The sequence below is a fragment of the Triticum dicoccoides genome, chromosome 3B (assembly GCF_002162155.2).
Source record: "Triticum dicoccoides isolate Atlit2015 ecotype Zavitan chromosome 3B, WEW_v2.0, whole genome shotgun sequence".
NCBI lineage: Eukaryota > Viridiplantae > Streptophyta > Magnoliopsida > Poales > Poaceae > Triticum > Triticum dicoccoides.
This window is the reverse complement of record NC_041385.1, coordinates 332,648,292-332,669,384: the sequence shown is the minus strand read 5'-3', so window position 1 is coordinate 332,669,384 and position 21,093 is coordinate 332,648,292.

Below are 21,093 nucleotides of genomic sequence, written 5' to 3'. Positions count from 1 at the left end.
TGGGGCTCCCCCCTGTGCAGCCCAGCAGCAGCAGGCCGGCCCAGCCAGCAGGCGGCCCAGCCCGCCTCCTCCTCTGTCGTCTTCCCCCCCTCTCGCCAAGCAGCTGCGTGCCGACGAGCGCGCGCTCCGCCAGCCACGCCACCTCCCTCCCTGCCTGCCTGCCTCTCCCCTCCTCGTTTGGATGCCCTGGAACGACGCCACGCGCCGCCCCGGTCCTTTTCCCCTCTCTCTCGCTCTCCCTCCTCCCCTGGACATCTCCCTCTCCCCGCACCCGAAGCGCTGCCGCCGCCGCAGCTCACCACCGACGTGCTCCCCGCCGTCCCCTCGCCCCTCAGTGGAGTCCACGAGCTCCGCCACGACCCCCTCCACCTCCTCGTCGATCCACGAACCTCCGGACGGCCTCCATCGTTGCCACCCTCGTCGTCTTCATCGCCGGCCACCGTAGATCTCCACCGCCCGCACGTCGCCGTCCGATCTCCCCCGAGCTCTCCGACGACGTCCTCGAGCCCGCCGTGAGCCCCCGCTTCGGTTCCCCCTTCTCCCTTGCCTCCCCGCGCTCTGTAGCTAGCCCGGCCATTGAAGCCGAGCTCCGGCCGCCGCCGCGAGCTTTGCTCCGGCGAGCTCCGGCCTCCCCAGCTCTTTCCACCTGTCCCACCAGATGCGCAAGAGCCCGGGCTACGCCCCGGTGCTCTCAGACGCCGTCCCCGTGGCCAGTGGCACGGACTCCGCCGCGTCCAGAGGTCGCCGGCGGCGAGCCCCGTCGCCTGAGCCCCGCCATGTGGGCCCGGCCCATCAGGTGATTAGCTTAGTGCTAATCACCGCTTAATTAACCCCCCCTCTGACACTGACAGTGGGCCCCAGCGCCACTAACTCTTAATTAGGATTAAACTAACCTCTGTTTAACCCCCTGACACTGACGTGTGGACCCCACATGTTAGGTTTGACCCCAGCCAGCTGCAGTTGACCGCTGACGTCGTGCTGACGTCATGCTTGCGCAATATATGATTTCTGGATTTAAATTAAATCAGAAAATTCCAGAAATTGTTTTAAACTTCAAAAATTCATAACAATTCAACCGTAGCTCAGATTAAAATAATTTATATATGAAAAATTATCAAAAAAATGTAATCTATCCATCTGTACTAGTTTCATGCATGACAAACCAACTTATACATGCTGAATATGAGAAAACACATTATGGCATATATAGGAGCTTAATGTGGAGATGCATTTGAACCCTTGGTTCAAATGGACTTCAAACCAAATGAATACTAGTTGCATTAGCTCAAACAACATCACATCTTCATGCCATGTTCATGCATCATATTGTTGCATATGTTTGTGTATTGATTACCGACACTGTTCCTTCTCGATTGGTCCTGCTCCGGAGTCCGTTCCAGAGTACCTGTCTGTGAAGCAGTGCCTCCTCTGTTGATTTACCAGGCAAGCAAACCCCCTTGTCCATTTCGATAAAACCCTACTCTCTCACTCCTGCTCTCAGTTAATGCATTAGGACAACAACGATTCATCTGCTACTTTGTGCTGCGGTAGTTGAACCCATTCCTCTGCATGACCTGTCATTGCCACAGTAAATAGTTGAAACCCACTAGCATGTGTAGGAGTTGATTGAGCCATGTTGTGTTCCTACCATGCTATGCCTGCTATTGCTTAGAGTGTGTCAGGTCTGGTTCATTGGGAATGAATTGGAGTGTTACGATATGTTCTAATGCTGAGAGTGAAGTGTGTGAACACGATTTGGTAAAGGTAGCGGTGAGAGGCCATGTAGGATTACATGGTGGGTTGTCTCACTGGAACCGTCCTTAAGCACTGAGTTCTATGTATGTTGTTCAATGACTCGATACTACCACACATTGGGTTCCGGTAACTCGACCCCTCTCGACTTATTAACCAACTTGGTCTCTGTCCAGGAGTCGCAACTAGTTTCTGGTGTTTGTAGGTAGTGCTATTTTTCTACCAAGTAGCACCCGGCAGGGTGGGCTTGGGACAGACTAGGCACACGTGGCACGGTGTACCAAGTGGCACCCGGATGGTGGGCTTGGGAACCCTGCTCACATCGTTTGGGGCCGTGAGCGACACCCCGGCCGGATCTCCTTGCGGATGGAACCCGAATAGGCGATAAACCTGGGCTAGAGTCTTGTGTGGTTAGTCAGGTCATGGCCGACACCCTCGCCAGGCTTCCGCTTGAAGGTTGCCAAGATACATGATGTGTACATGGCGGTAAGTGGCGAGAGCGTGTGTGAAGAAGTACACCCCTGCAGGGTTAACATGATCTATTCGAATAGCCGGGTCCGCGGTTATGGACTTCTTGGATGCTTACATGGTACATAGACAACTTGAAGTGGATACTCTAAAATGCTCAAGACAAGTGTGAGTGCTATGGATGGCCTTCTCGTAGGGAGACGGGAATGAGTCCATAGTAGTGTATTGTTTGGTGATTAGTGGACTCGTGTACGTTGTATCACCTCAAGAGTTTCTGGTAGTCGTAGAACAGGATAGCCACAGAGTCAAAGCTGGCTTGCTGCAACTAAACTCCACATTACCCTCTTGACACAAATGCATGTATGGTAGGATCTGATGTAAGTCTTGCTGAGTACCTTTGTACTCATGTTGCTTTATTTATGTTTTTGCAGCGGAGACTTCGGTCTTACTAGTGTTCTCATGGACTTCGACAAGTAGCTTGTACCTCAGCTACGATCTTGATCGGACGTTGTAGATAGTCAGGCTTTCAGCCTTTTCCATTTGTAGATGTCTGTACCCAGACATGTAATGCTTCCGCTTGTTGCTTGTATGCTCTGTATGATGGGTCCTGTGACCCCTGTTTGAAATAAATGCTATGATGGCTCTTCTAAGCCTTTATCTATTTGAGTTGTTGAGTTATGCTGTGATGCCATGTTGTACAGCACATACTTGCATGTTATGCGTACGTGTAATGTGTATTGCTATGTGTGGGATCTGACTATCTAGTTGTTTATCCTTAGTAGACTCTCTTACCGGGAAATGTCTCCTAGTGCTTCCACTGAGCCCTGGTAGCCTGCTACTGCTCCGGAACACTTAGGTTGGCCGGCATGTGTCCTTCTTCGATCCTGTGTCTGTCCCTTCGGGGAAATGTCACGCGATGAATACCGGAGTCCTGCTAGCCCGCTACAGCCCGGTTCACCGAAGTCCTGTTAGCCCAGTGCTACAGCCTGGATTCACTCGCTGATGACTGACACGTTCGATGCTGGGTCATGGATGCCTGTCCCTGTAAGTTAGTGCCACTTTGGGTTTACGACTAGCCATGTCAGCCCGGGCTCTTTATCATATGGATGCTAGCGACACCATCATATAAGTGTGCCAAAAGGCGCAAACGGTCCCGGGCAAAGGTAAGGCGACACCCGTGGGGATACCGTGCGTGAGGCCGCAAAGTGATATGAGGTGTTACATGCTAGATCGATGTGGCATCGAGTCGGGGTCCTGACAGCGTTGGTATCAGAGCCTGACTGCCTGTAGGATTACCAAGCCAAACTGGTCGAAGTTGAGTCTAGAAAATCTTTAGTTATGTAAGGGAATTGATTGTGGGAAGGAACGTAAGGCTCTTTTTACTCCTTTACCTCATGGCCTTCTGATCTGAGTCATCCTATCTTTCCTACGGGGTTAAGGAACTAGGCTTTCTCTTCCGTCTATCAGGATCACGTGTTACTACTCCGTAGTCCCATAGGATTGGTTGATCAGAGTCATACCCCAGTTTTTGAGTATTTCCGGTGTAGTCTGTTTAGTATGAGCTCAGAACCTTGAGTAATGCTGATGAGTATGTTATTACCCCATTTTAGTAGGATGTCTCATTCTGAGCATTTTACTGCCGTTATGCTGCCGGAATTTTCCCTAGGAGTTCGAGAGATACTAATTCCTTGTCCTACATTCTACAATCTATAGTTGATGTTGATTCCGTCCCTGGTTTCGTTTCTCAGGATGTCATCAAGTTCTATTGTTCGTAGCCAGAACCATGGAGATGGTAGGGATGAGGATCCTCCCGACCAGCCTTCGTTGGCAGAGTTCATGTTAGAAATGGAGAGGAGCAAGCGTGAGTCCAACCGCTTGTTGGCACGTATCGAGGAGAACACCGCACATCAGTCCAATAAGTCTGTGACCATTCATGACTTCATTCGGTTGCACCCACCTACCTTTCATCATTCCATCGAGCCACTCGATGCAGATGACTGGCTCTGTAGCATCACCCATAAGCTGCGTTCTGCGAATGTAGCTGAAGATGACAAGGTCACCTTTGCCACATACCACCTGGAAGGTCCTGCTAGTCTTTGGTGGCAGAACTATGAGGCTATGCTTCCAGCTGGCCAGATTCCTACCTGGAGAGATTTCACTGAGGCTTTTTGCGAGCGTCACATTCCCCAGGCCCTCCTTGATCGCAAGAGAGAAGAGTTCTGTAGTCTCACCCAGAATAAGATGGCTGTTGATGCTTATAGTAGAGAGTTTGAGAACCTCGCCCGCTATGCCACAGAAGAAGTGTCCACAGACGCCAAGAAGCAAGCTAGGTTCCGGAAGGGTCTCAACCCCAAGTTGCGTCGTGATCTCCACCTGCATCATTGTGATACATTCCAAGCCCTTGTGAACAAGGCCATTAATGCAGAGACAGCTCAGCTCACTTACGAGGAGTCTCGTAAGCACACCCGTGATTTGGGATCTTCCTCCGGTTCTAGTTCTCAGAAGCGCCGGATTTGGGTTCCAAACTCCGCTCTTCCTTCCGGTTATGCACCGAGGCCATCCCATGTGGTGCTCTCCCCAGCTCAGCCATATGTTCCACCCAGGCCTACTGATAGACCGCTTGTCAGTGCGGGTCCACGTCCAACCTCAGGGACTTGCTTCACATGCGAGAAGCCAGGACACTATGCACGTGACTGCTCTCAGACTAGTTATGCTCCACCCCAGCCCGAGAAGACTGTTGGCTGTGTTAGGCCATCACGCAAGATGATCAGTGTCAAGTCAGCCCCTACTGAACGTGGACGTGTGCATCACGTCTCAGCTAAAGACGCTCATGATGATCCGGATGTCGTTCTTGGTACACTCCTTGTCAATTGTCACCCAGCATCAGTTCTATTCGATACTGGAGCATCTCACTCCTTCATTTCCGAGAGCTATGCTAACTTGCACGACATGTCATTTTGTGATATGCCCTCTCCACTAGTCATTCAAACTCCCGGATCCAAATGGCAAACCTCTAGTGTAAGCCATGGTAACGAAATCCTTGTTGACAGACTTGTATTCCTTGCATCACTTGTAGCTCTCAAGTCCTCAGATATTAACATCATCTTGGTATGGACTGGATGACAGCTCATCATGCCAAGATTGATTGTTACACCAGATCTGTTCAGCTTACACACCCATCTGGCAAGATAGTCACTGTCTCCACTAGAGTTGCAAAGCGTCAGCTCTATTCTCTTAATGCCAGCCCTCTTCTAGACCTTGAAGATATCCCGGTAGTTCGTGACTTTCTGGATGTCTTTCCAGAGGAACTACCAGGTGTTCCCCCTGACAGAGATGTAGAGTTCGTCATAGATCTTATCCCAGGAACTGCTCCAATCTCTAGGAGACCTTACAAGATGGCACCCTTAGAACTAGCCGAGCTTAAGAAACAACTTGATGAGTCCTTGCAAAAAGGGTTCATCCGTCCTAGTTCTTCTCCTTGGGCTTGCCCCGTTCTCTTTGTTAAGAAGAAGGATGGTACGGACCGGATGGTTGTAGATTATCGTCTCGTTAATTTGGTCACGATAAAGAACAAGTATCCGCTCCCCAGGATCAACGATCTGTATGATCAGCTCGCTGGATCCTCAGTCTTCTCCAAGATGGATTTGAGGTTAGGATACCACCAAATTAAGATCAGAAACGGGGACATTCCCAAGACAGCCTTTGTTACTCGTTATGGTCAGTACGAGTACACCGTCATGTCCTTTGGTCTAACTAACGCTCCAGCTACATTCTCTCGCTTGATGAACTCGATCTTCATGGAGTACTTAGATAAGTTCGTCGTGGTTTACCTCGATGATATTCTTATTTACTCGAAGAACGAGGAAGAGCATGCCGAACATCTTAGACTTGTGTTAGAAAAACTCAGAGAGCACCGCCTTTATGCCAAGTTCTCCAAGTGTGAATTTTGGTTGCCAGAAGTGACCTACCTAGGCCACGTAATCTCTGGTAAGGGCATTGCTGTCAATCCCGAGAGAGTCAAGGCTGTTCTCGATTGGACTCCACCTGAGACCGTTAAACAAGTTAGGAGTTTCCTTGGTCTAGCCAGCTATTGTCGCCGCTTTGTTGAAAACTTCTCCAAAGTAGCCAAACCCCTCACGGAACTTCTCAAGAAAGATAAAAAGTTCGAGTGGTCCCCACAGTGTGAGTACAGTTTTCAGGAACTGAAAAGACGCCTGACTTCTGCTCCCATACTTGTGCCACCGGATTTCACTGAAGACTTTATTATCTACTGCGATGCCTCACGACAGGGACTAGGTTGCATTCTTATGCAGGATCTTCATGTGATTGCCTATGCATCTCGACAGTTGCATCCACATGAGGATAATTATCCTACACATGATCTAGAGCTTGCAGCCGTAGTCTATGCACTCAAGACCTGGCGACATTACCTTCTTGGTAAACGTTGTGAGATCTACACCGATCACCAGAGTCTCAAGTATATCTTCACCCAACAAGACCTAAACCTTAGGCAAAGACGTTGGTTGGAGTTGATCACAGATTATGATCTAGGGATTACCTACACCCCAGGCAAAGCCAATGTCATGGCTGATGCTCTAAGCCGTAAATCCTATTGCAACAATCTCATGTTGCAGCAAGGCCAACCACTTCTCCATGAGGAATTCTGTAAGCTTAATCTTCACATAGCTCCTCACGGATTTCTTTCTACCTTGGTGGCGAAACCTACCCTTGTGGACCTTATCATAGAAGCCCAGAAGCATGCTACGGGGATTACCCGGATCAAGAGAAACATTGCCAAGGGTATTGCTGGTAGTTTCTCTATAGATGATCGAGGTGTTGTTTTCTTTGGAAACCGCCTGGTGGTCCCCAAGAAGCAACATCTGCGACAATTGATTCTTAAGGAGGCGCATGAATCTCCTCTCACGATTCATCCCGGTAGTACTAAGATGTATCAGGACCTACGCCAGAGGTTCTGGTGGACTAGGATGAAGAGAGAAATCGCTCAGTTTATTGCTAACTGTGACGTTTGTCGTCGCGTTAAGGCAGAGCATCAAAGGCCTGCTGGCACCCTTCATCCTTTAGCTATTCCTGAATGGAAATGGGATAAAGTTGGTATGGACTTCATCACCGGCTTTCCCAGGACCAAGAGAGGGAATAACGCTATCTTCGTAGTCGTTGATCGTCTTTCCAAAGTGGCTCACTTCCTTCCTGTTCGAGAGAGTATCACTGCTAGTCAGCTTGCTGACTTGTACATTTCTCGAATAGTGTCACTTCATGGTGTTCCACTAGAGATCAATTCAGACCGTGGCAGTCTTTTCACTTCTCATTTCTGGGAGAGTTTCCAAACTGCCATGGGAACCCATCTTTCCTTCAGTACCGCTTTCCACCCTCAGTCGAGTGGTCAGGTGGAACGGGTCAATCAAATTCTCGAAGACATGCTCAGAGCTTGTGTTATCTCATTCGGTATGGATTGGGAGAAATGTCTTCCTTTCGCCGAGTTTGCTTATAACAATAGCTACCAATCCAGCCTCAAGAAAGCTCCTTTTGAGGTTCTCTATGGACGAAGATGTCGAACACCTTTGAACTGGTCAGAAACCGGTGAAAGACAATTCTTTGGACCGGACATGATCCAGGAGGCAGAAGAGCAAGTTCGCATCATTCGTGAGAATTTGAAAACAGCCCAATCTCGTCAAAAGAGCCAATACGATCGTCATCATAAGATATGACTTATGAACTTGGCGACCAAGCTTACCTTTGGGTTACTCCTTTGAAGGGTACCCATCGTTTCGGTATCAAGGGCAAGTTGGCTCCTCGTTACATTGGTCCCTTTCGCATTCTCGCTAAACGAGGAGAGGTTGCCTACCAATTAGAACTACCCCCACATCTTTCTCGAGTTCATGATGTCTTCCACGTCTCTCAACTCAGGCGTTGCTTCTCGGATCCTATCCGCGGAGTGGACCACGAAACGCTTGATCTCCAAGATAACCTCACATACCGAGAGTACCCGGTTCGCATTCTTGATCAAGCAGAGCGTGTCACTCGACGTCAGAACATCAAGTTTCTCAAAGTTCAGTGGTCTCATCATTCCGAGAGAGAAGCTACTTGGGAGCGAGAAGATCGTCTTCGACTGGAGTACCCCGCTTTCTTTCCGTCGACCCCTGAATCTCGGGACGAGATTCTTTCAAGTGGGGGCGAGTTGTCACATCCCTAGTCTGGTATGACCTAGACTAGCTAGTCATTTGTGCATCATGTTTAAATCTCATTTAAATTTGAAATGAGGATTGGTGGAACCCTCAGAATCATTTTTGAAAATGACCCAAATAAAAATTTCTCCAAAAGGGTCCAAGAAAATGCTCATGTTGCCCTCTGAAAATATTGGACAGAGATAAAAATCAAACCAATATTTTTAGGAGCTCATGGATATTTAATTTTGGCCATTTGGATTAATCCGATAATTATTTGCTTTGGATATATATTGTTATATATATGAAATATGGTCCAAAAATTATGCCATTTATAAAGGAGCCCTGGAATATTATAGCTAGCTCCTGCAAAATTGGCATAAGGTAATTAAATGATTTAATATTTTAACTAAATCAAAACAAATGTCAGAAAAAAATAGAAAACAGAATTAAAGAGGAGAAGCTTACCTGGGGCTCCCCCCTGTGCAGCCCAGCAGCAGCAGGCCGGCCCAGCCAGCAGGCGGCCCAGCCCGCCTCCTCCTCTGTCGTCTTCCCCCCTCTCGCCAAGCAGCTGCGTGCCGACGCGCGCGCGCTCCGCCGGCCACGCCACCTCCCTCCCTGCCTGCCTGCCTCTCCCCTCCTCGTCTGGATGCCCTGGAACGACGCCACGCGCCGCCCCGGTCCTTTTCCCCTCTCTCTCGCTCTCCCTCCTCCCCTGGACATCTCCCTCTCCCCGCGCCCGAAGCGCTACCGCCGTTGCAGCTCACCACCGACGCGCTCCCCGCCGTCCCCTCGCCCCTCAGTGGAGTCCACGAGCTCCGCCACGACCCCCTCCACCTCCTTGTCGAGCCACGAACCTCCGGACGGCCTCCATCGTCGCCACCCTCGTTGTCTTCATCGCCGGCCACCGTAGATCTCCACCGCCCGCACGTCGCCGTCCGATCTCCCCCGAGCTCTTCGACGACGTCCTCGAGCCCGCCGTGAGCCCCCGCTTCGGTTCCCCCTTCTCCCTTGCCTCCCCACGCTCTGTAGCTAGCCCGGCCATCGAAGCCGAGCTCCGGCCGCCGTCGCGAGCTTTGCTCCGGCGAGCTTCGGCCTCCCCAGCTCTTTCCACCTGTCCCACCAGATGCGCGAGAGCCCGGGCTACGCCTCGGTGCTCTCAGACGCCGTCCCCGTGGCCTGTGGCGCGGACTCCGCCGCGTCCAGAGGTCGCCGGCGGCGAGCCCCGTCGCCTGAGCCCCGCCATGTGGGCCCGACCCGTCAGGTGATTAGCTTAGTGCTAATCACCGCTTAATTAACCCCCCCTCTGACACTGAAAGTGGGCCCCAGCGCCACTAACTCTTAATTAGGATTAAACTAACCTCTGTTTAACCCCCTGACACTGACGTGTGGACCCCACACGTCAGGTTTGACCCCAGCCAGCCGCAGTTGACCGCTGACGTCGTGCTGACGTCATGCTGGCGCAATATATGATTTCTGGATTTAAATTAAATCAGAAAATTCCAGAAATTGTTTTAAACTTCAAAAATTCATAACAATTCAACCGTAGCTCAGATTAAAATAATTTATATATGAAAAATTATCAGAAAAATGTAATCTATCCATCTGTACTAGTTTCATGCATGACAAACCAACTTATACATGCTGAATATGAGAAAACACATTATGGCATATATAGGAGCTTAATTTGGAGATGCATTTGAACCCTTGGTTCAAATGGACTTCAAACCAAATGAATACTAGTTGCATTAGCTCAAACAACATCACATCTTCATGCCATGTTCATGCATCATATTGTTGCATATGATTGTGTATTGATTGCCGACACTGTTCCTTCTCGATAGGTCCTGCTCCGGAGTCCGTTCCAGAGTACCTGTCTGTGAAGCAGTGCCTCCTCTGTTGATTTACCAGGCAAGCAAACCCCCTTGTTCATTTAGATAAAACCCTACTCTCTCACTCCTGCTCTCAGTTAATGCATTAGGACAACAACGATTCATCTGCTACTTTGTGCTGCGGTAGTTGAACCCATTCCTCTGCATGACCTGTCATTGCCACAGTAAATAGTTGAAACCCACTAGCATGTGTAGGAGTTGATTGAGCCATGTTGTGTTCCTACCATGCTATGCCTGCTATTGCTTAGAGTGTGTCAGGTCTGGTTCATTGGGAATGAATTGGAGTGTTACGATATGTTCTAATGCTGAGAGTGAAGTGTGTGAACACGATTTGGTAAAGGTAGCGGTGAGAGGCCATGTAGGAGTACATGGTGGGTTGTCTCATTGGAACCGTCCTTAAGCACTGAGTTCTATGTATGTTGTTCAATGACTCGATACTACCACACATTGTGTTCCGGTAACTCGACCCCTCTCGACTTATTAACCAACTTGGTCTCTGTCCAGGAGTCGCAACTAGTTTCTGGTGTTTGTAGGTAGTGCTATTTTTCTACCAAGTAGCACCCGGCAGGGTGGGCTTGGGACAGACTAGGCACACGTGGCACGGTGTACCAAGTGGCACCCGGATGGTGGGCTTGGGAACCCTGCTCACATCATTTGGGGCCGTGAGCGACACCCCGGCCGGATCTCCTTGCGGATGGAACCCGAATAGGCGATAAACCTGGGCTAGAGTCTTGTGTGGTTAGTCAGGTCGTGGCCGACACTCTCGCCAGGCTTCCGCTTGAAGGTTGCCGAGATACATGATGTGTACATGGCGGTAAGTGGCGAGAGCGTGTGTGAAGAAGTACACCCCTGCAGGGTTAACATGATCTATTCGAATAGCCGGGTCCGCGGTTATGGACTTCTTGGATGCTTACATGGTACATAGACAACTTGAAGTGGATACTCTAAAATGCTCAAGACAAGTGTGAGTGCTATGGATGGCCTTCTCGTAGGGAGACGGGAATGAGTCCATAGTAGTGTATTGTTTGGTGATTAGTGGACTTGTGTACGTTGTATCACCTCAAGAGTTTCTGGTAGTCGTAGAACAGGATAGCCACAGAGTCAAAGCTGGCTTGCTGCAACTAAACTCCACATTACCCTCTTGACACAAATGCATGTATGGTAGGATCTGATGTAAGTCTTGCTGAGTACCTTTGTACTCATGTTGCTTTATTTATGTTTTTGCAGCGGAGACTTCGGTCTTACTAGTGTTCTCATGGACTTCGACAAGTAGCTTGTACCTCAGCTACGATCTTGATCGGACGTTGTAGATAGTCAGGCTTTCAGCCTTTTCCATTTGTAGATGTCTGTACCCAGACATGTAATGCTTCCGCTTGTTGCTTGTATGCTCTGTATGATGGGTCCTGTGACCCCTGTTTGAAATAAATGCTATGATGGCTCTTCTGAGCCTTTATCTATTTGAGTTGTTGAGTTATGCTGTGATGCCATGTTGTACAGCACATACTTGCATGTTATGCGTACGTGTAATGTGTATTGCTATGTGTGGGATCTGACTATCTAGTTGTTTATCCTTAGTAGACTCTCTTACCGGGAAATGTCTCCTAGTGTTTCCACTGAGCCCTGGTAGCCTGCTACTGCTCCGGAACACTTAGGTTGGCCGGCATGTGTCCTTCTTCGATCCTGTGTCTGTCCCTTCGGGGAAATGTCACGCGATGAATACTGGAGTCCTGCTAGCCCGCTACAGCCCGGTTCACCGGAGTCCTGTTAGCCCAGTGCTACAGCCTGGATTCACTCGCTGATGACCGACACGTTCGATGCTGGGTCATGGATGCATGTCCCTGTAAGTTAGTGCCACTTTGGGTTTACGACTAGCCATGTCAGCCCGAGCTCTTTATGATATGGATGCTAGCGACACCATCATATACGTGTGCCAAAAGGCGCAAACGGTCCCGGGCAAAGGTAAGGCGACACCCGTGGGGATACCGTGCGTGAGGCCGCAAAGTGATATGAGGTGTTACATGCTAGATCGATGTGGCATCGAGTCGGGGTCCTGACAGCGTTGGAAACCGATAACTTGCTAAGGTGGTTAGGAGAGGAAGATTAACCGATACATGAAGTATGTAGCGTTTGTGCACCGGGGGGGGGGGCTAAAAACAACATTTGAATGTACATAGTACGAGACTGAATATCGATGTTTCAATTCGGTGTACATTGTAAGATTTGACCCGAGGACCAGGCATACGGGTCATTATTTTGAATTCGTGCCATATTAAGTTTCGAAAAGTTGACATTGGCTCAATTTCTTGTGCTATTTTGTAGGTCATATGTTTGAATCCATCCAAAAGTTTTCTCACTACCATGGTGTTCATCATATACATATGAATTTGTATTAAAAATTAGCATGGATACAGTGAAGTGCGAAATCCACGTTAGAATTGGAGATCGCTACGTGACACACACTCTAATTCAAATAACTAACTACGTGACACACACTCCAATTCAAATAACTAATTATTGGACACACTCTAATCAACGTTAGCGTGGGTACCGTTTCGATTTTTTTTCAAATAAATCCTCATTAATTAATTTATAGTACTCCCTCTGTTCACTTTTATAAGACCTTGAAGACATTTCAGACAATGTGCAAAACAGTTTATTTTAAGTTGTCTGAAATGACTTACAAAAGTGAATGGATGGAGTATCTCGTTTCGAATGACTAATTATTGCAAGGAAAACACGGGCATGGTAATACATACAGATTTTTTGCAAATGAAAGAAGATTCGTTTGCATTCTCAAATGTAGGCGCACCAGGCAGACCAGGGTTGTGTCGGGGTGGACGTTGCTTCGGTGCCTTAAAGGCAACTGCCCTTGGGTGACTGACATGTGGGCCAGCCACCTATTGGGCCCACATGTCATGGACACAAAGGCATGTGCCTTAAGGTACCGAAGCATAGTCCTGTCAGGGTGGTCGCGTGTGTCGGACGAACGCGTAGCACCCAGCCACCCACCCCCCTCCCCCCAAAAAAAGTACGAGGACAATATAAGTTCGCGCTTCCACGTTTCAGATTGAAATATCTGGCAGCCCCAATTCCAGCCTGCAAAATCTCTCTTCTCCACCGTCCCTTCCGCGCCCAGATTGCTCAAATCCCTAATTCGCCGCCATCCCTAGAATTGCCCCTCGTCTCGTCTCTTTCCCCACCGTTCCCCACCTCTGTGCCGGACGACGACGACGAAGACGACGGTCACGCTTCACCACCGCACCGGAGCTACCTCATCTACGCCCTCGTCCACCGCACCGGGTGGTCCACCGACAATGTCGGCTGCCGCAGCCGACGTGCCTCACAGACACTGAGTTCCACCGCATCAGGTGCGCTTCACCAAAGCCGTCTCCCAGCTCACCGGGGCTACTTCACCGAGAACATCGTCGCACCTCCGCCCCCCGAGGCCGTTGGGGCTTCACCAACGGTCTCGTCCACTGCATCTTAGCGCTCCGCTGCCACTCAAGATCTGCATCCATGTGCGGCCAGCCAACACCAGCGCATCACCCTCAACGGCTCTGAAGTGACCCACACTCTATCTAGGCGAGCATGCCCAAACGCCAGCCCGAACTAGGTATCCACACATCACTCCCTTGTGCACTATTCCGACGATGTTTCGATATCCTTTCACTGCTCTCTTAGCTTACACGCCTATGCAACTCTGACTTTAACTCTTATTTCTTCTAGAGATATCATCTAAAACAAGCAAATCCATTTTTTAGCGAAGCATGATGGGGCTACGGGATCTGGTACACATCCTGCACACACGTATAACCTTGTAAGTATATGTCCTCCGGTATAACATCAAGGTCGATTCCTCTTATTTGATCAACCATTCACCGTGTCCAAAATGCAGAGGGGGATGCAAGGAGCACAAGGCCTGCACATCCAAGCAAGTGGTAACATGGACTTGTACATGGAACATCCCAAGCGCAAGCAGAGCTGCAGTGAGCCTGTACAATGAGCTAGCGTAAGTCCCTGCATTTCATTTAATTCGTACTGGCATTCATGTATGATTTGTGTGAAGTGGTTGATCCACGAATTCAAGTTACCAGGGGCGAACATTTAACTTAAAAATACGAAGGCACTTGCACTCCGGAAATCAACATAACTTGAGAAATGTGAAGCTACATGCACTTTGAAAACCAGCTAATGATCCAAAGTAGTTCAGATTATAAACACTAAATGATGCAAGCACCAAAAAACACAAAATGCAACATGGTGTACAAGGACTACAAACATGGTCTATACCTGCTTGAATTATTCGTTCTCTGGCTGAAAATATCAAAGTGTAATTGCACATATAACCAGTGTGCAAACTGCATATCAATATATCTATCCTGCACAAGTATGCCAATAGTTTCAAACAACAGATTAGAAAAGTATTTATGCTTTGTTGTCATGATACGGGGACTTTCTGGTAGATAGCCTCGACTTTTCCTCAAGCTATGAAAATGCACTATAATTTGCTTGTCATCAATGCCTGCAAATCTCTATCTCTCTCAACATAGTAGATCACCGTTAGACACTAAACCCTTCAATGAGCTTGCAAAATGCTTGCATTAGATCCCTCATTAGCCACTATATGTTCATCACCAGGAGCATGTAAAATGTTTGCATCAAATCCTTCATTAGCAGTCTGTTTATTAGACACTTCAGGCTCAAGAACAACATGAGCTTGTATGTTTGCACCGGAAACTTGATTAGATACATCAGATTTAGTCAGTTCAGTATTGATTGGGGGAGTTATAAAATAAGTAGAAATTGGTTTCATTTTCTCATAGATTCCCTACATACAAGCAGGTTTACAACACCGTCAGGTTTAACTATTAGCGAAAAATTGAAGAGTTGAATTTGATATAATCAGGGATGTGATGTACCTGCTCGTTGCGCATGCTACTCTTGCAAGCTGTGACTGTCCGTTTGCGCAAGCTCGATGCCATGCCCGTGCTGCCGCCGCTGCCTCCCACGCAGGCTACACCCAGGGTTGGATCTTCATCTTCTTGTCCTTCCGTTCGCTTGAAGCCCGGCGACCGCCCTCCAACGAGGGCGCGAGGAAGTGCTGTGTCGGTCTGTCCAGCAGCGGCTAGATTAGGAGAGAACCAGACTGGAGGCTGGAGCGAATGAATTGGGATTTTTCCTGCTCTCGATCGATATGGGAGGCGCTCGTTTGGGCCGTGAGCCTGCTATAGGGCCTTCCTTGCACTTATGTTATTGTTCCATCCAGATTGAAACATTTTTCTTCATTTTTTACATTGCCTGCTCGTGCGTTGGGACTAACAAAACTAGTGTGGGCCAACCTAGACGACTCAAACTAGGTGCACACTTTCCAGCCACCTGAGGCGGCCTCCCATACTAGCCCCTATGGTGGCGTCGCCCCTTTTTGCATGTATGATTGGATAGTGAAAAATATTCCAGTGGCGCTTTTGATTTACCCACATAATGGTTGAATTGCTTGTTTCTATGAACTGAGTTCGCCAATAATGTGAAGGATGCCAGTCTTTTCATACTATTGTAGATTGCTTACATCTCGATATGCCAAAAGTAATCGCATGAAATATACAGTAAAAGCCAGTGTGATGTGCTTGGCTACAACTAGTCTGACTACACGTCCTCATATAACATATCAAGGATGCACCATCTTACCAGATTAACCATTCGACTTACCCATGCCGTGTGGGAAGAAAGAAGTATTGGGACTGCGTATCCAAGAAATTGACGCCATGGACTCCTTTGTACAACCTTGTAAGCGAAGACAAAGTTGTAGTGTGCCTGTACAAAGAACTAGCATAAGTTCAGTTACCTGCTTCTCGGAATTTTAGTTAGCCACTTATTGCAAAATTATTCAATTACATTGCTTGGCTTAATTTAGTTTGCTACTGATTACATAATGGCACAGTTTGTTAATCATATTGTAGACTGCACCTATCTATGTGTTTGATACTTACTGTTAAGAATGACCTATTTTCCTTAACTTAAATGTCTACTTGTTTTTTTAACTGCTTTGCTGCTGCAATAGCGGGTTACAATGATGTTAATAACTACTCCCTCCGTGCCATAATATAGAATGTTTTTTGACACTAGCTTAGTGTTAAAAAACGTCTTACATTATGGGACGGAGGGAGTACTTTTCAGCATCCAATTGAAACTCTTTAATTCCTTGTTTGTTTAACTAGTTTGCTGTTGTAACTCCCAGTTGAGATGTTTTGCTAACTTCAACATTTCTGAATCCAATCGGAACTTTAATGGCAAAACAGGTTAGCCCAAGATCAAAGAGCGAGGTCCCCATGGACGTTGCATCATCCCACAACAGTGACACCGGCCCAATCGTGCATTATGATTGCCAACTGCTGATGCTCTAGAGGCTAAACTAGTGGTAGAAAGAGATTCTGCTTCTGCACTTAGAGATGAAGTTGACATGTTGAGGAAGCAAACAACACAATCACAAGCAGTACTCAAGACAACCATTAAATATTTGGTGGATTTCAAAACGAATCAAGCTGAGGCTGACCAGATTGTTAAGGTCCTGAAGGAAAAAAGGAAATTAAATTCCTACTTGGTAAATCATAGGTGAAATGTTCATTCCATAGTTGAATAACCTTTGTGTTGTCTGTTCATGTAATCAATCAAACCATTTGTTTTAGAGATCATGTAATAATTGTTTTTTTTTGTTTTTTGGTTTGTAATTTTATTTGAGCACAAGTCTATATTAATTGATAAGACTCGGAGACATTTCATTTGGATTGCTGTGCCAGACCTACAAATATGCTAATCAGGCTGAATGTGCATTCATCAATAGTAGTACTATAGATGGACCATAAGTGGCACGAATCGGAAAGGGCCATGATGCGGGCTAAAAAAATATGTTGTTGTAGCCAAAAAAAGTACAGCGGCCTGGCTTATGTATTTTAGTTGATATTATTGATCCATATACTCTATAAGTGTTTATATGTCTGTTAGTTCTGTACATTCTTGGTTGATTGACTCGGTATTTGAATCTTGATACATCGCTTGTGTACATATCTAAATGGGAGTACACATTATGTTGCGTGTGACATTTGAGTTGGACATGAAGTTTTCCAAATATTCGAATTCACCTTAAACTGGATACTAGTTTCTGAATTTGAGTATCGGCATTTGTAAACCATATTCATATATGACAGTGGAATACATCTTTGTCGTCCTTTTGAAGATATATAAAAACACATAGAATGATTTATAAAGATTCATATAGGAATACAAAATGGATTCAAATTTAGTTGCCAGGGTAAACGTGGATGCTTATTGTCCCAAAATTCGAAAGAAGCAGCAAAATGTCCACTCCCACGTCGGCTGCCCGAAGCCAGGTGTTTGGGAGATGGAAAGTACTGTCTACCCATTACACGGACAATCCATCGGCCCGATTTCCACTGCTCTAAATAGGAGTAGGTTAGTAACTTCAATTAGACGTGACACGACTGCCTCTGAGCCCATTCCCACATGGTGGGCGTCAAACATGGGCGGCAAAACACATTTGATTCAATCTCGTCCGAAAGACCTCTGTTTCTCCGTCCATTCCCCATTCATACACAGTGGGCGGCAAAACAAACTTGACTCGGCCGAAATCGATGTAGGCAAATATTTTCAATAGGGGCAGGTTTGTAACTTCACTCAGACGTGACACAACCGCCCCACCTGTCAGCCCCGTTCATACACCGTGGGCGCCAACCATGGGCGCCAACCACCCTCTCCTCGCCCGAATCGCTCTGGGAAAATATTGGCGAGATGCGAGATTACCGTCCTATCCCCAACCGACGAGACGTCCAAATTTTAAATGGGGGCTAAGTTCGTGACTTTCCCATATTTCAGACAGGCGCGTCCCAAAAACATGGTTCCCCGTACCTCTCCCTCCATTTTCCCATTCATACACCGTCCGTGCTAGAACACCCCATCCCCACACCAGCCTCCGTCCGCCACCCCATCCATCGCCGCCGTTCTCCACCACATCCATCGCCACCGTCCTCCACCATGCCGGAGCGCCTACCAAGACCGCATCATCCCCTGCTAGAGATGGACATTTCTCATCCACGACGACGGACCAATAGCCTTGCATCGCGTCCTCTCGCTTCATCAGCGCTGTCGTCCTCTTTGCCGAGGCCGCTCACACGACTTTCTCTTCCACCGCAACGGGACTTATCCCCCAATGCACCCGTCTATTGTCGCAGATCTGCTTCAATGCCACCGACAGCCATCGCACCCCTGATGCCTACACGGCGCCGCAAGAGAGGTGGTACTTCATATCTCCTCAACTTTTTGATCTCAACCAGAAAATAGATCTTAATTTGGTTACTCTACTTTCTTTTGAGCTCTTAGAATTTAGTTCTTAGTTCGAAGAAGACAATAGATGCTAAATATCATTTCTCCGGTTTGCAGCTTCAACTCTGCCATGGAACAACCATAATATGGTTTAATTGATCATGCTTAGGGTTTAATTGATCATGTTGGTTCCGTGGTGGTTTCTTTAATAGAAATCGGACGGGAAACCCTCTTTTGCTAAAAAAAATATGCTTAGAGTTTCCCCCTTTTATGATCACTATACGATCAGAATACGTGATTCGTGTCATAATAACACTGCTCCACGCATCAAGCTAAACAAGCTTAGATGTTCAAATACGAATCTGATATTATTAAAATAGAATTGTTTAATTGGTTAGCTAAATGTTCCTAAATTAGTTTCGAAAATGCATGTTCTCCGCTCGGGTGTGTATCTCTACAGGGTGCCCATGGTGGGCCGGCCCACCCTGGGATTTTGGGTCGTCCCAGGCCCCGATTCCCCTTTGTTCTGTTGCGCGCTTCTGATATCTACTCGCCCCCAGCAGCCTGCCTCGCCGGCGACTTGCCGTCCCCGGACGGCATGACTCTAGGACCAGACGCCGGACTAACAGGAGGCCAGGAGCCGCTCGCCCAACAGCGTCACCGCTGCCCGGGCGCGCCATCATGCCTACCTTCCTAGTCCGTTTCGGGATCACGCATGTCGCACCCACCTAGCCAACCCGATTTATCCTGAGATACGTCCTCAACACTCAGCATCCACTCCTCATCACCCACTTTCTAATTGATTCATTACTCATTAGGCAGGACTGTCATTAGGGTTTGTTGTGTGCTCAGTGCTACCTACACTTAATGGTTCAGATGTATTTTGGTAATCTTTAGTACCTCTAAACTTCATAGGGTTTTCAAAATTCCGGCCCTCAGAACAGAAACTAGTCATTTTGGATTGTTGGTCGTAGTGACATTGACCCAGATTACTACTGCAAGCCAGGTTTGTTGACAATTTTACTTGTCTTTCTTACTCATTCAATATAATATCCAATTATTCACGTCGATTAGTTGCAAACAATACGTGCTAGACAAACTTCTTCATTCAGATTTTGGACGGTCTCTTACTGCAGTTACAATTCTACATACTTGTCCTAATAAGCTCACAAGTAAATGATTGATTCACTACATCTATGCTTGCCTTGTCATATTTGTTGTCAATATTCCTTTAGGGTGGACCACCCTGTTTCTAAATACTGGAACCATAGACCTGAGTGAATAGTATTTCTCTATGTGATATCTTCCATCATGTGTGGGTAACGAACACTGCATTGTATAGAAAGAAAGTGTCATTTACAGCTTTTACATAGGTTTCAATCCTTTACATGGAATACAATCTGCCTACTTGCTTTGTGTCGCACTACCAACACTCCACCCTTGAAGCTAAACATTACGCCACTCATAATTGCTTAGTTTATTTGTTCAAATACGAATTTCATATGATTCTAATGTTCCTACTTTAGTTTTGAAATGTGTGCCTGACTGTTATAGAGACATAAGGGGTTTGTGTTTCTGTGTGTGGTCTGGTCAGCACGGTTGGGGAGGTGAACTCTGCATATGCAGGGGTTTATAGGGAGACACTCTCCGAGTTGAATCCGCAATGCATTCCATAGATAATCTGACTACTTTTTATGTTTTCATGAATCTCAGATTCTGAACAGCATCATAATGATTATGAGCTTGCGCGCATGAAAAGAATAAAGCAGAACAATGCCATGGCTGTCAAACTTGGCATTAAGGGACTAAAATCAAGTCTGGCTGCAATGCAATGCAAACGCTCTCCACCTACAGATTCATGCTCAGAATATGATCCTAATAGTGATTCTGAGCTAGAGGGAGACCTAAGACAATGTAGCTCCCTTGTGGAGGAGTCAGAGGAAGATTACCTATCTTATTCACCCATCAAGGTACTTGCTCTAACTTTCCAAGGTTACATTGCTCGCACATATCTTGCAACTGATGCTTTGCATTGCTTCTACTTTGCTGAACCGCCATTAGCTTAGTTTACACATCGTGTATGTGAATACGCCCTGCCTATCCATTTTCAGTACATATTCCATCTGTCATCATACCATAGTTATCCATTCAAATGTTGTTCTTGTGTACCAGACGTTCAAAAGGAAGAGAGCGATTGCTGATCGTGGAGGAGCACAAGCAAAGTATTTGAAAAGGTAGTGACACCTGATAAATCAAATAGCCCATTAGGTGTAGTTGCAATATCACCTGACCCACAAACTACCCCAACTCTAGCAGACTCTAGCCCTACTACACTGGTCATTTCTGATGCCCCAACTCAGCAGACCCCAACTGCAGCAAACAGTATGATTATGCCAGTTGACATAGCACCAGCTGTACGACGCAAAACCCCCATTCCAGCAAATAGTACACCAAATCCAGTTGTC